Consider the following 11,369-nt stretch of genomic DNA (forward strand, 5'->3'; position numbering starts at 1 on the left):
ACAACCACAGTCACCTTCCTGTGATTCTCCACACAGTAAAAATAGCACCAGGAAACTTTGGGTCAAGTGGGCAGAGGAACATGACTTCTTTGTTCTCTCCTTCCGTGTCTGATGGGTTTGGGGACAGACTGAGATGGAGAGGCCGCAGGCTCGTCCTGCCCACTCCCAACCTGGAGAAGGCTCCCCCCCTGCACCCCACCCTCAGCACCACGGGGTCCCCAAGGATCTGGTCTCCCTGGTGGGCCTGTCCTGGGCCATTCGTGGCATTCCTGGGGCTCGTCCCTTGCTGTTCCATCTCTGCCTCCCTGGTAAGAGATGTTTCTTTCCTCTTCCTACAGAAGGAGAGTCCATGTCAGCAGCTGGACTCCCTGCGGGAACAACTGCAGGTGAGTGGACTCTATGGCATTCCTCATGTGCCCTAGAGAACCTTCCTGTCCCTCTCTCACCACCTGTTTGGCTTTTCTCCCAAAGGCTCAGGTTTAGACCAGTGACATCTTAAAGTCTGAAAAGGAAGGGATGGAGAGAGCCCTGGCTGATGCTCATCAGGAAGCCCGGCAGAAAGCAGGTGTGGATCTGGGCAGCCTTCCTCCCTCAACCTGGTGCCTTGGCAGGCCTTCAGGGGAGTCCTTTGGGTTCCATCTTGACCTCTGTCATTCCAGGAGAGTGTCAACATCTGCGGACCTGCCTGGACTCCCGGGAAAAAGAGATCCTACAGCTGCAGGGGAGTCTGACCGCCTTCTCCACAGGGCAGGAGGACGCCGAGAGGGTGAGTCCAGCCACCTGCCCTCACGCTTGCGCCTCCACGCCCAGGGGGAAAAATGGGCTTAGAGAATTAGATAGACCTGGATGCTCCCATCCCAGCTGTATGTGATCTTAGCACTTAACCTCTAATACCTTGCATTTCATCTACAAAATGGAGCTAACGATAGTAACTCCCTCCTGTGGTGGTTGTGAGGATTCGATGGATTGTTAGCATGGTGCCTGGTGCCGCACGCAATACAGAGTCAGACGATAGTGATGACAGTCCTAACAATGGCAACGTGACAGGCTATCCCTGGGCCTCCATCGGTCAGCTGTCAATCAGATCTCTTTCCCTGCCTCTTCCACCCTTACTGAGGTCTTAGGAAAAGCAACTGAGAACATGGGCTTGGAAATGCCTTGAAAAAGGTGTCAAGTGTGATTCAGGGGGAGGAAAGGTCACCGCTGAACGGTTGCTGTAGGTGTCGGTGTTCGTGTGCCCCGACTCCATCTTCTCCCTGCCGAATCCTGACTTTGCCTTTCTGTATTTGCAGTCCTACCGCAACCTCAAGAGTGAGCGAGATGCCCTCTTCCTTCAGCTGGAGGACAACAAGTAGGAGGGGGACGGTGGGTGGCAGGTCTGGGGGGGCCTCAGCACGGGTGATGTGGTGGGAGGTGGGAGGGTAGAGGTGAGCACGATGAGGGGGACGCACAGGTTTGGACACGTGCAGAGCCAAGCTGTGGCCCCAGCTGTGCCAGTGACTCGTGTGGCCTCAGGCAATTCATGTCCACTTTCTGGACTGGCACTTGTGACTCTTGGTTCCTGGGGTCCCCTTCCCATGCCATAGTCCTCTGGTCATGTGGCAAAGTCAGTGCATTGATTACAAAATCATCCTTTCTATTCCTCATTCTTTCCATTCTCCATGACCTCTCGCCACAGGAACAACTATGAAGACCTCAAGTGTCACCAGTCCCAACTGAAGGGGAAGCTTTGGGTCTTTGTGATGGGCAAGGTGGCCTTGCAGCTCCAGATGAAGAAGCTTGAGACATGCAAGCTCCTGCCATAGCAAGTGAGTGGCTGCAGCCCAGGGTTTTGGTTTTATGGGGGTGTGGTAGAGGGAGGTGGCAGCCTGTCCCTCCTACAGCTGCTCCCTCCACGGCTCACCCCCTGTGCTCTGGGCAGGTGCACGCTTCGAGGGAGGAGCAGGGCCTGCATCACATCCAGGAGCCAGAGACCTGCTTAGCTGATGTAAGCAGATGGACAGGGAAGCTGGGGCTGGTGTGTCCTGGGAGCAGGTGTGGGGAAGAGAAAGAGGTGTGCGCCAGCAGACAGCAAGTCAGCTCACCTGAGCCTTCGTGTCCCCATCTGCAAAGAGGGGTGGGGTGCCCATTGTCAGTCACCCACAGTCGTCCTGAGCACAAGAATGTGAAGAAGTCTGTTTGGAAGTGGTCTGAATGAGGGACCATCATCTGGGCATGAGGAGTGATGAGACATGAAGCCATGGGCTGGGGCGAGGCTGCAGTAGGAGCTGTGGATCAAGAGGAGGGTTTTGTGCAGCTCCAGAAGTCGAAATCCCTTATTGTCTGATTCCTTTGTCAGCTGAGCCTCCACCCCTGGAGCCTCCAGCAGGGCCCAGCAAGGAAGAACGGGGGCTGCAGGTGGAGGATGAGCAGGTGCAGGAGCAGCTGGAGAGCCTGGCAGGTCAGCTACGGCTCAGGTAAAGGACAACGAGGGTCTGAGCCACCTGAACCGGGAGCAGGAGGAGCGGCTGCTGGAGCTGGGGCAGCTGCTGGGCTCTGAGGCAAGCAGCACGGGCAGGTGGAGGGCATGCAGTGCCACCATGCCACCACCAGCTCGTGCTGTCCCAGGCCTGTGAGCTCCAGGAGCAGCTGGCTGAGCTGTACTGGCTTCATCAGCCTGATGTGCCACCTGCCCTGCCGGCCTGCCTCCACACTCACCCCTGGGCCTTTGTTTCCCCACCTGTAAACTGGGGTGCTAGAGACCTCACAGGAAATGGTACCCGGGAAGACACCTGTGAGCCAGTGCCCTGTGCCCCCTTCCCTGTGCCGTAGGTCTCCAGTGGCATCGGGGTACCCAATTGCTTCTCTCCATTCAGACCAATTAGGACATGGAGGTCCCCAGTGCACTGCAGTCAGGGCAGCATGAGAAGACGGAGCTGGCTGAGAAGTTGGGCCAGAAAAGAAAAAAAAAAAATAAGAAGAAGAAAAAAAAAAAAAAAAGAAAGACAGAGAAGAAGAGGAAAACACCAAGATGAAGGAGAAAACCCCCAAAAGGTGAAAATAACGAAAAGAAGAACAAAACACCCATAAAAGGAAGAAAACACCCAACATAGGAAGAAAACACCCAGAAGAAGAAAACAACCAAAAAAAGAAGAAAACTCCAAGCAGAAGAAAACACACAGAATAGAAAAACACCCCAAAGAAGAAGATATCACCCCAAAGAGGAAGAAAACACCTCAAAAATGAAAAAAACACCCCAAAGAAGTAGAAAACACCCACAAGAAGAAGAAAACACCCAAAACAGGAAAAACCCAATAAAAAGAAGAAAACTGCAACATAAAGAAGAGACTCCCTAAAAGAAGACAACCCTAATAAAAAGAACCCTAAGAGAAAGAAGAAAAATTCCCTGCAAATAAGAAACCCCCAACAGAAAGAACCCCCGCAAAAGAAAACCCTAACAAAAAGAAAAAAAAAAAAAACCCCAAATAGAACAAAATCCCAATGAAAAGAAAATTCCAGCAGAAAAAGAACCCCCAAAAGAAAACCCCAACAAACAGGAGAAAATCCCAACAAAAAGAAAAACCCAACCAAAAGAAAACACCCCAAAAGAAGAAAACCCCAATAAAAAGAAAACCAAAATAAAAAAGAAAACCAAAAACTCCCCAAGAATAAAACTCCCACAAGCACAGGAAAACCCTAACAAAAAGAACCCCCCCAAAAGAACCACCCCCCAAAAGTAGACACTCCCCCAGAAAAGAAAACCCCAATAAAAAGAAAACAAACAAACAAAAGACAACAACAACAACAAAAAAAAAAAAACAAAAAAAGAAAAGAAAACAACAACAACAAAAAAGAAACCAAAGCAGCAGGGTGCCCTTACTGGTAGTCCAGCCTCAGGGGCTTGCAGGGGAAGAGCAGTACAATTGTTCCCTTGGGCAGGCTAGGCCAGGGGCCCCTAGGGTCAAGCCAGGGCAGAGGGGCCTTTAGTGCCAGGGCAGGCCAAGGAAGCACTTAGGGCAGGCCTGCCAGGTCAGCCAAGGCCAGAGGGGTCTTAGAGGCAGACCAGGCCAGGGGGGCCATTAGCATCAAGACAGGTCAAGGGGTCCCTGGACAGGCCAGTCAAGGGGGCACTTAGAGCACTTAGGGGTGCCCTGAGCAGCAGGGTGTCTCTTATGGCAGTGGTCCACTAGGGGCAGACTACTAAAGGGGGGCCATGTGGCAGGCCAGGCCAGTGGGTTCCTTGGGCAGGAAGGGCCAGGCTGGCCCTTTGTGGTAGGAGGCCCTTGGCAGCATGCCTGGCCAGGGCAGCCCTTAGTGGCAAGTGGGGGCACAGGGGCCCTAGGGGCAGGCCAGGCCATGGGGGCACTTAGTGGCAGATCAGGCCAGGACAGAGGTGGCCCAAAGTGCCAGGCCAAGACAGGCTAGCAGGTCCCTTGGGACAGCCCTGGAGAGGTCAGGGGGTCCATGGCTCTGAGCCAGGCTGGGCCAGGCCAGCAGTGTCCTAGGGACAGTACAGGCCAGACTAGGGAAGCCCTAGGGGCAGGCCAAGCAGGGTCAGAGCTTCCTTGGGAGCATGCCATGCCAGGTTAGGGGGCACTTGGGGTAGGCCTGCCTGTTCAGGGAAGCCCTAGCGGTAGTCCAGGCCACTCTAGGGGGTCTGTAGAGGCAGGCCAGGGCAGGGGTCCCTAGGGACAGGTAAGGCAACTGGGGCTCTTAGTGCCAGGCCATGCCAGGGAGGCCCTAGGGGCAGCCAGGGGACCCATTAGTGCCAGGCCAGGCCAAGGAAGCACTTGGGGCAGGCCTGGTAGGCCCTTATCAGCAGGGGGGCCCTGAATAGTAGGCCTGGCCATGGAGGCCCTTAGTGCCAAGTATTCTGTTATAGCCACACAAAATGGATTAAACCAGAAAATTGGTACCAGGAGTGGGGTTTTGCTCATAATAGACACTTGAAAATGTGGAAATGGCTTTGGAACTGGGTGTTGAGAGTTTGGAGGAGTTTGGAGGACTCAGAAGACAAAAAGATGAGGGAATGTTTGAAATGTTTTAGAGCTCTTTTAAATGGTGGTGAGCAGAATGTTTATGGAAATATGGACTGTAAAGACCATTTGAACGAGGTCTCAGATGGAAATGAGTTTATTGGAAACTGGGGCAAAGATCACCCTTGCTGTGAACTGGCAAAGAACTTGGCTGCATTAAGTCCATGACCTGGGACTGTGTGGAAGTTGGAACTTAAGAGTTGTGAACCAGAGTATTTGGTGGAAGAAATTTCTAAGCAGTAAATCATTAAGGGAGCTGCATGGCTACTTGTAACAGCCTGCTCTGAGTTATGGCAGCAAAAGCATGACATAAAGCCAGAATTTAAAAGGGAAGCAGAGTGTAAAGATTTGGAAAATTTGCAGGCTGGCCATGTGGTAGAGAAGCAGAGCTCATTTTCGGAAGGAAAATCCAATGGTACTAAGAAGATTAAATCAAAAGAATGGGATTATCAAGAGAATGAGAAAAAGACCCTGAAGGCATTGCAGAAGACTCTGGAGCCAACTCTTCCATTTCAGGCCCAAAGATCTAGGGAGATAAAATGGTCTTGGGGAACTGGTTTGAGGAGCCCTCCATGGGCTCACTGCTCAGGGCCACCTGGGGAAACTGTTTCTAGCACCAGCACCCCAGCTGCTTTGGCTGCTCCAGCTGTGGCTAAATTGGCCCCGGGTGTGGCTGAACCCACAGCTTTGGAAAATACAAGCCAGACACCTTGGTGGAGTCCACGTGGGGTCAGGTCTTCAGGCTCACAGAATGCCAGAGCTTAGAAGGCATGGGAGCCTCCACCCAGATTTCAAAGGATGTATATATAGAAAAGTCTGGAGGCCCAGGAAGAGATCTGTCACAGGGGCAGAGTCACTGCAGACAGCCTTCACTACAGCAATGCCAAGTGGAGACATGGGGCCTGAGTTGCAGCAGAGAAACCCCATCAGCACCATGTCTAGTGGAGCCATGAGAACAGGACCACCATGGAGACCCTAGCCCTGTGGAGCTACAGAGTGGAACGACAGCCTGGGATTGCTGAAGTATGGCCTGCAACCAGGAAAGCCATAGGAGCAGAGCTGCCCAAGGACTTTGGGACCCAACCCTCACACCTGCAGAGGACATGGAACATGGACTCAAGGTACATGATTCACCATCTTTGAGATTTAATGCCTGCCCTGCTGGATTTCAGACTTGCTTAGACCCTGATACCCCTTTCTTTGGGCCTATTTCTCCATTTTGGAATGGGAATATGTACCTTATGTTTGTCCCACCACTCTATCTTGGAAGTAGATAAATTGTATTGATTTCACAGATGGGACTTTGAACTTTGGACTCTCGAGTTGAAACAAGTTAAGACTGTGGGGGTGAAATGAATGTATTTGCATGTGAAAAGGACATGAGTTTTGGGGGGCCAGGGAGGGGCAGACCATGCCATAGTGAATGGATTAAAAATGGTGGTCAGGGGTGTCATTCTGAGGGCTTTAAAAGAAGAACACACGAGAGTCTCTGTCTCTGCTCTCTCTGCTTCCACCATCCTGCAATGTGAGACCCATGGGTCCCACATCTGTTGCCACCACCAGATGGACTTTGGACTTCCTAGCCTCATAAAGTATAAGCAACAAATTTTGTTTTTCTTTATAAATTACCCAGTTCCAAGTATTCTGTTATAGCAACACAAAATGGACCAAAACAAGGGTCCTGAGGCAGGCCAGGCCAGTGGGTCTCTTGTGTAGTTCTGGTCAGGCCTGTCCTTAGGGGCAGGCCAGGAAAGGCCAGGGGCACTCTTAGTGGGAGGGCAGGCCAAGGGGGCCCTGGGGCAAGCCATTCAAGGGAGGCCCTTAGTGGCAGGGCAGGGCAGACCAGGCCAGGGAAGGGAGGTCTCTTTGAGGCAGGCTAGGCCAGGCCAGGGGTCCCTTATCACCAAGCATGCCAAGAGGGCCCTAGGGAAGCCATTCAAGGGGGCCCCTTAGTGGCGTCAGGCTGGTGGAGGGCCCTTTGCAATGTTTATCATTTATACTTGGCCAGAAAATTTTCTTGTTCATTAAAGTATCAAACTTATTTATGAAATGTCTATTTTAATAATTATCCTTATGTTTATAGTTTCTTCAGTCTACATTTATGTTTTTTTCCACTCCCACATTTGTGTATTTTTATTTGAGCCAAATTTAGTTCATTAAAATAAACACTGAAAGTGAATACGTGGTTTTTTGTTTGGTTTTTATTATTGAAATAAACAGCTTTCAGATTTATTAGTCTGTCAATTCTGTCATTTTCCCCTCTCCTGATAATTTGATTTCATTTTTTTTGTGTTTAGTATATCCATTGTCCTGTGACTCTTAGGTTCGTTATTATTTTCTTACCTTCTTATGATGAATAAGTAGTTTTGATATTTATTGTTTAATCATGACATATAAGGGTGTGAATTTGCTTTAGAAAAGAAATTGACTTTATCTCCTTCGTTTTAGCAATTTAACTACGATGGACTTTAGTATGACTTTCTCTTTTCTTTTTTATTCCCAGTTGGGGTTTGGTTCTTCAATCTGTGGATTGACGTATTGTACCCATTTTGGAAACCCTCGGGCATCACACCTTCAGGGATGGCTTCTGCCCCTTCTCTCTCCCCTCTCTGTCCCCTACTGAATCCAATTACACACACGCAGTTGTAATGAGGCTCATCCATCTCTGCTTCTCCTGTCTTCCTCAGGGAAGGCCCATCAGGGATTTGGATGAACATTCCAGTAGGTCTCTGGTCAAGCATGAAAGACTGTGGCAAATCCACTCGTGACCTTTGGAGGTCTCAGCTTGCGGCTTCAGCGCCCACGCCCTGCAGCTTTCAAATGTGGCAAAAATCTTGAGGGACCCATCAGCAGGCCTGTCCCTCTGGGGAAACATTATCTCCCAGGCGCTTTGAGACTCAGGCAGATTTTACTCTGACTTTTAGGAACCCGTTGCCCGGCTCCTCAACCCTCCATGTTCATCCCCAGAACACAGACGATGTCCTGTGGAAAACACCGACCGTGTCGGTGCTTATTGATTTGTGTGATTTCTCACCCCAGCACCAGTCCTGAGGGACCAACCAATACTTCCCCAGTTTCTCTGTCCCCAACATGGGCCAAGTGTGATCATCTCTGTCCCCCACATGGGCCAAGTGCGATCATCTCTGTCCCCCACGTGGCCCAAGTGTGATCATTGTAGCTTTCTCTTGGTGGAATCAGAGTCACAGAGCCACTAGAAGGAAGTACTAAGAGAACAAGATGCCCACCAGAAAAATTAGACCTTATACAAATGTGTTAAGATCGAGAGAGGGGAGTCAGAACACCCGAGACTGCAATCATGAGAGTTGGAGTCAGTGGTCTGAGGGCGAGTAGGGTTTGCAGGAAAATTCAAGCCATGGGTGTCTCGCCACACAGATGTATCCTTGATCATCAGTCCCCGCTGAGAATTAGCAAACACCCTGCCCTAGAAATCTCCCTCTCTGAAATTCCAATTCATGTAATTATTGTTTCCACAAGTCTATTATGCCCTCTGGTTTACACAACGATACGTGCTTTGCTTTTTTGTTTAATCAGACATCAGTCCTGAAGCTCTTTTAATTTCCAATAGGTGACTTTCTTAATTTTTATAAAAGTGAATAATGTATGTTTATGTAACCAGTTATCTCTAAACAGACACTGACCAGTTCTCAATCTTTTGCTACCCAAACCTTCACAAATGAATATAGAGATAAGTTTAAATGGACCCAGTAGAAAAGGCTTGAGAACTCCTTCCAAACTAAGACCCATAGCAAAACTGGGGTGGTAGTCAGATAAGATGGTAAAATATTTTTAAATTGTACATTTTTTCACATGTAAGTAGTTCTTTAAAATTTTTTATGAGGTGTATCATACTTAGAAAAGATTACATAGAATGTTTTAAGTTTAAACATTAATGTCATATAAACTCTGCAGACTGGACACACACTAATGAGTACACTGGGCAGATAGCAGGCTCCCAGTGTGTCCCTCCTGACCTCATTTCCCTCCTGTCCCCAGATGTGACACTGCCCGAAACTTTATAGTTATTCTTTTTGTCTTTACCATCTGTTACGTATCATTGACAAGTGCTTTGTCTAAGTTTGTATCTTTTAAACTTTCCATGAAAGGATATTAATAGAATTACCCTGAACATGGTCATGACTGGTTTCTCTGTCTCAGTCTGTGTCACACATGCTGGTGTCTGTGACTGTGGGTCCCCCAACCGACCCATCCATTCCAATGCTTTTAACGTTCGGGCTGTTTCAAGTTTATTTTTTGCTCTTGTGAAAATGCTGCTCCTACAATTCATGTTTGTTTCCAAATGCCCACGTACAACAAATTCTCAACCCATTGCAGATGAATTACTGGGTTGTCGATTATGTGTAATTTCAAACTTACAGCAAAGGCCAATGACCGTGTGAAAAGAGCCACCATCTCCGCATGTGATAATTTATTCCACAAGATCGACAACATTGAAATTGCCTCATTTAATAATTTTTGCCTATCAGTGTACACGCGATAGAATTTCCGTGTGATTTTTATATTGCTTTTTATTAATTACCAATGAGGTTGAGCATTTTTCACAGATAGTCTTTTGTCGCCTACAAAATACATATCAGTTATTTTATTTTAATTCATTTGTATGTTTACTGGTTTCTTATGATTTCTTTATGTGCTCTGGACACTAATTTCTGTCATTTGTAGGTACCACAAATCTTTTCTCCTGGATAGTGATTTATCTTTGCACTCCCTTTATTCTACATTTTAACAAGCTATGAATTTAAATAGAATTGAATTTCTCAATCTCTCACTTTGTAGCATCTGGTTTTTTTTTTTCTTATATGAGAAAACTCTCCCTATTCTGAAGTGTCAAAAGACAAAATTACAACAAATTTAGTTAAAGGTCTCATTGTGATTCTACAATCAGGCCACAGGTCATTCCATGAAAAACAGGAAGTTCCAATGAGCCAAGCGGGGGAGGTTGGTTTTATGAACAGAAAAGGCTGAAGAAAACAGAGACAAAGAACAAAAGATGGATTGGTCATCTCGAGGTTACTTTCATTGTTAAGGTGGGGACTGGGGGACAGAACAATGGAAAAATAACTGATGATGTAACATCAGGTTACTTCTGGCTACCCTTTTTGTGTAGGAATTACAGCAGAGGGAACTTCATTCTTATACCTACTGAAGATTCAACTGACCTGTTGGGGAAATTGGCTGTTACTTCTCTCTCCTGGTTTCTCAGGAGGTCAGACCACAACTTTGGTTTAGATTTGGTGACATAGAACTTAGCAGGGGGTGACCCCATTTTGATTTTTAGGCTGGTCTTTTGGAACCTAGTGCAGGGACCTCCTGAAACAATGGCCTTGTAATTTTATTGAACAGAAGTTATTAAAACACTTGCTGCAGCTTCTAAGAGTGCTGTAGTTTCTCCATATGTAAAGCTTCAATAAGTTAATTATTGCACATGGAGTTGATCGGAGGAAATGCATTATCCTGCTGTAGATAACCAGCTGTCACTGTCCCACGTGTTAATGTGTCTATCACTTCTACCACTTCACAGCAATGCCTAATCTGTCATCATCATTGTGAAAAATGAGGATATTTGTATTTTATAACATGGAGGCATTTTTATCCCTGAAATGAGCTCCACTCCTTGATAGGTATCTAATATACTGGGACTATTTTGTCTATTCCTTCACTGCAGACCTAGAACATGACCCGTCACACAGGAGAACACCACAAAATACTTATTTGACATCCTCAAGAGAGACACGCATACCTGGATTCATACACAAATCTCACGATAGGCCACTTCCATTTCAACCACAGAGAATGAAAACTGTTCTCACGTCCACCCCTTTTGGCAGAAGGATATCCCTCGCCCCCACCCGTCCAGCAGGGCAGGGGCTTCAGCCGTCCTGGTGGAGGACGGGCCTTCCTGAGCCCTCACATTCCACTAAAAACCTGAGAACCAGGAGCCTAAGTTTCCAAGTGTCAGGGGCCAGACACGACTGGTGTTATGATGCTGGAGCCTCTTCCATGCTCTAGAATTCTTCCAGGAATGGGCCCCTCACTTCCAGACCCAGGTGGCTCACTTAGGGCATCACTGGTGTCTATTCCCTCACTCAGCCTCCATGTCCTCCTCTGAAGTCATCCCTGATGCCATGGGACACCCTGCATCACTGTCGAGTCACCACCAAAGAAGGTCCTCACCAGATGTGTTCCCTGGACTTTGGACTTCCCAGCCTCCAAAACTAAGGAATAAATTTTCTTTCTTCATAAATTACCAAGTTTCAGGTATTCTGTTAGAAGCAACAGAAACAGACTAATACACTATATGAGCAGGAAGCGAGA

This window comes from Cynocephalus volans, chromosome 10 (assembly GCF_027409185.1).
Source record: "Cynocephalus volans isolate mCynVol1 chromosome 10, mCynVol1.pri, whole genome shotgun sequence".
Classification (NCBI taxonomy): Eukaryota; Metazoa; Chordata; class Mammalia; order Dermoptera; family Cynocephalidae; genus Cynocephalus; species Cynocephalus volans.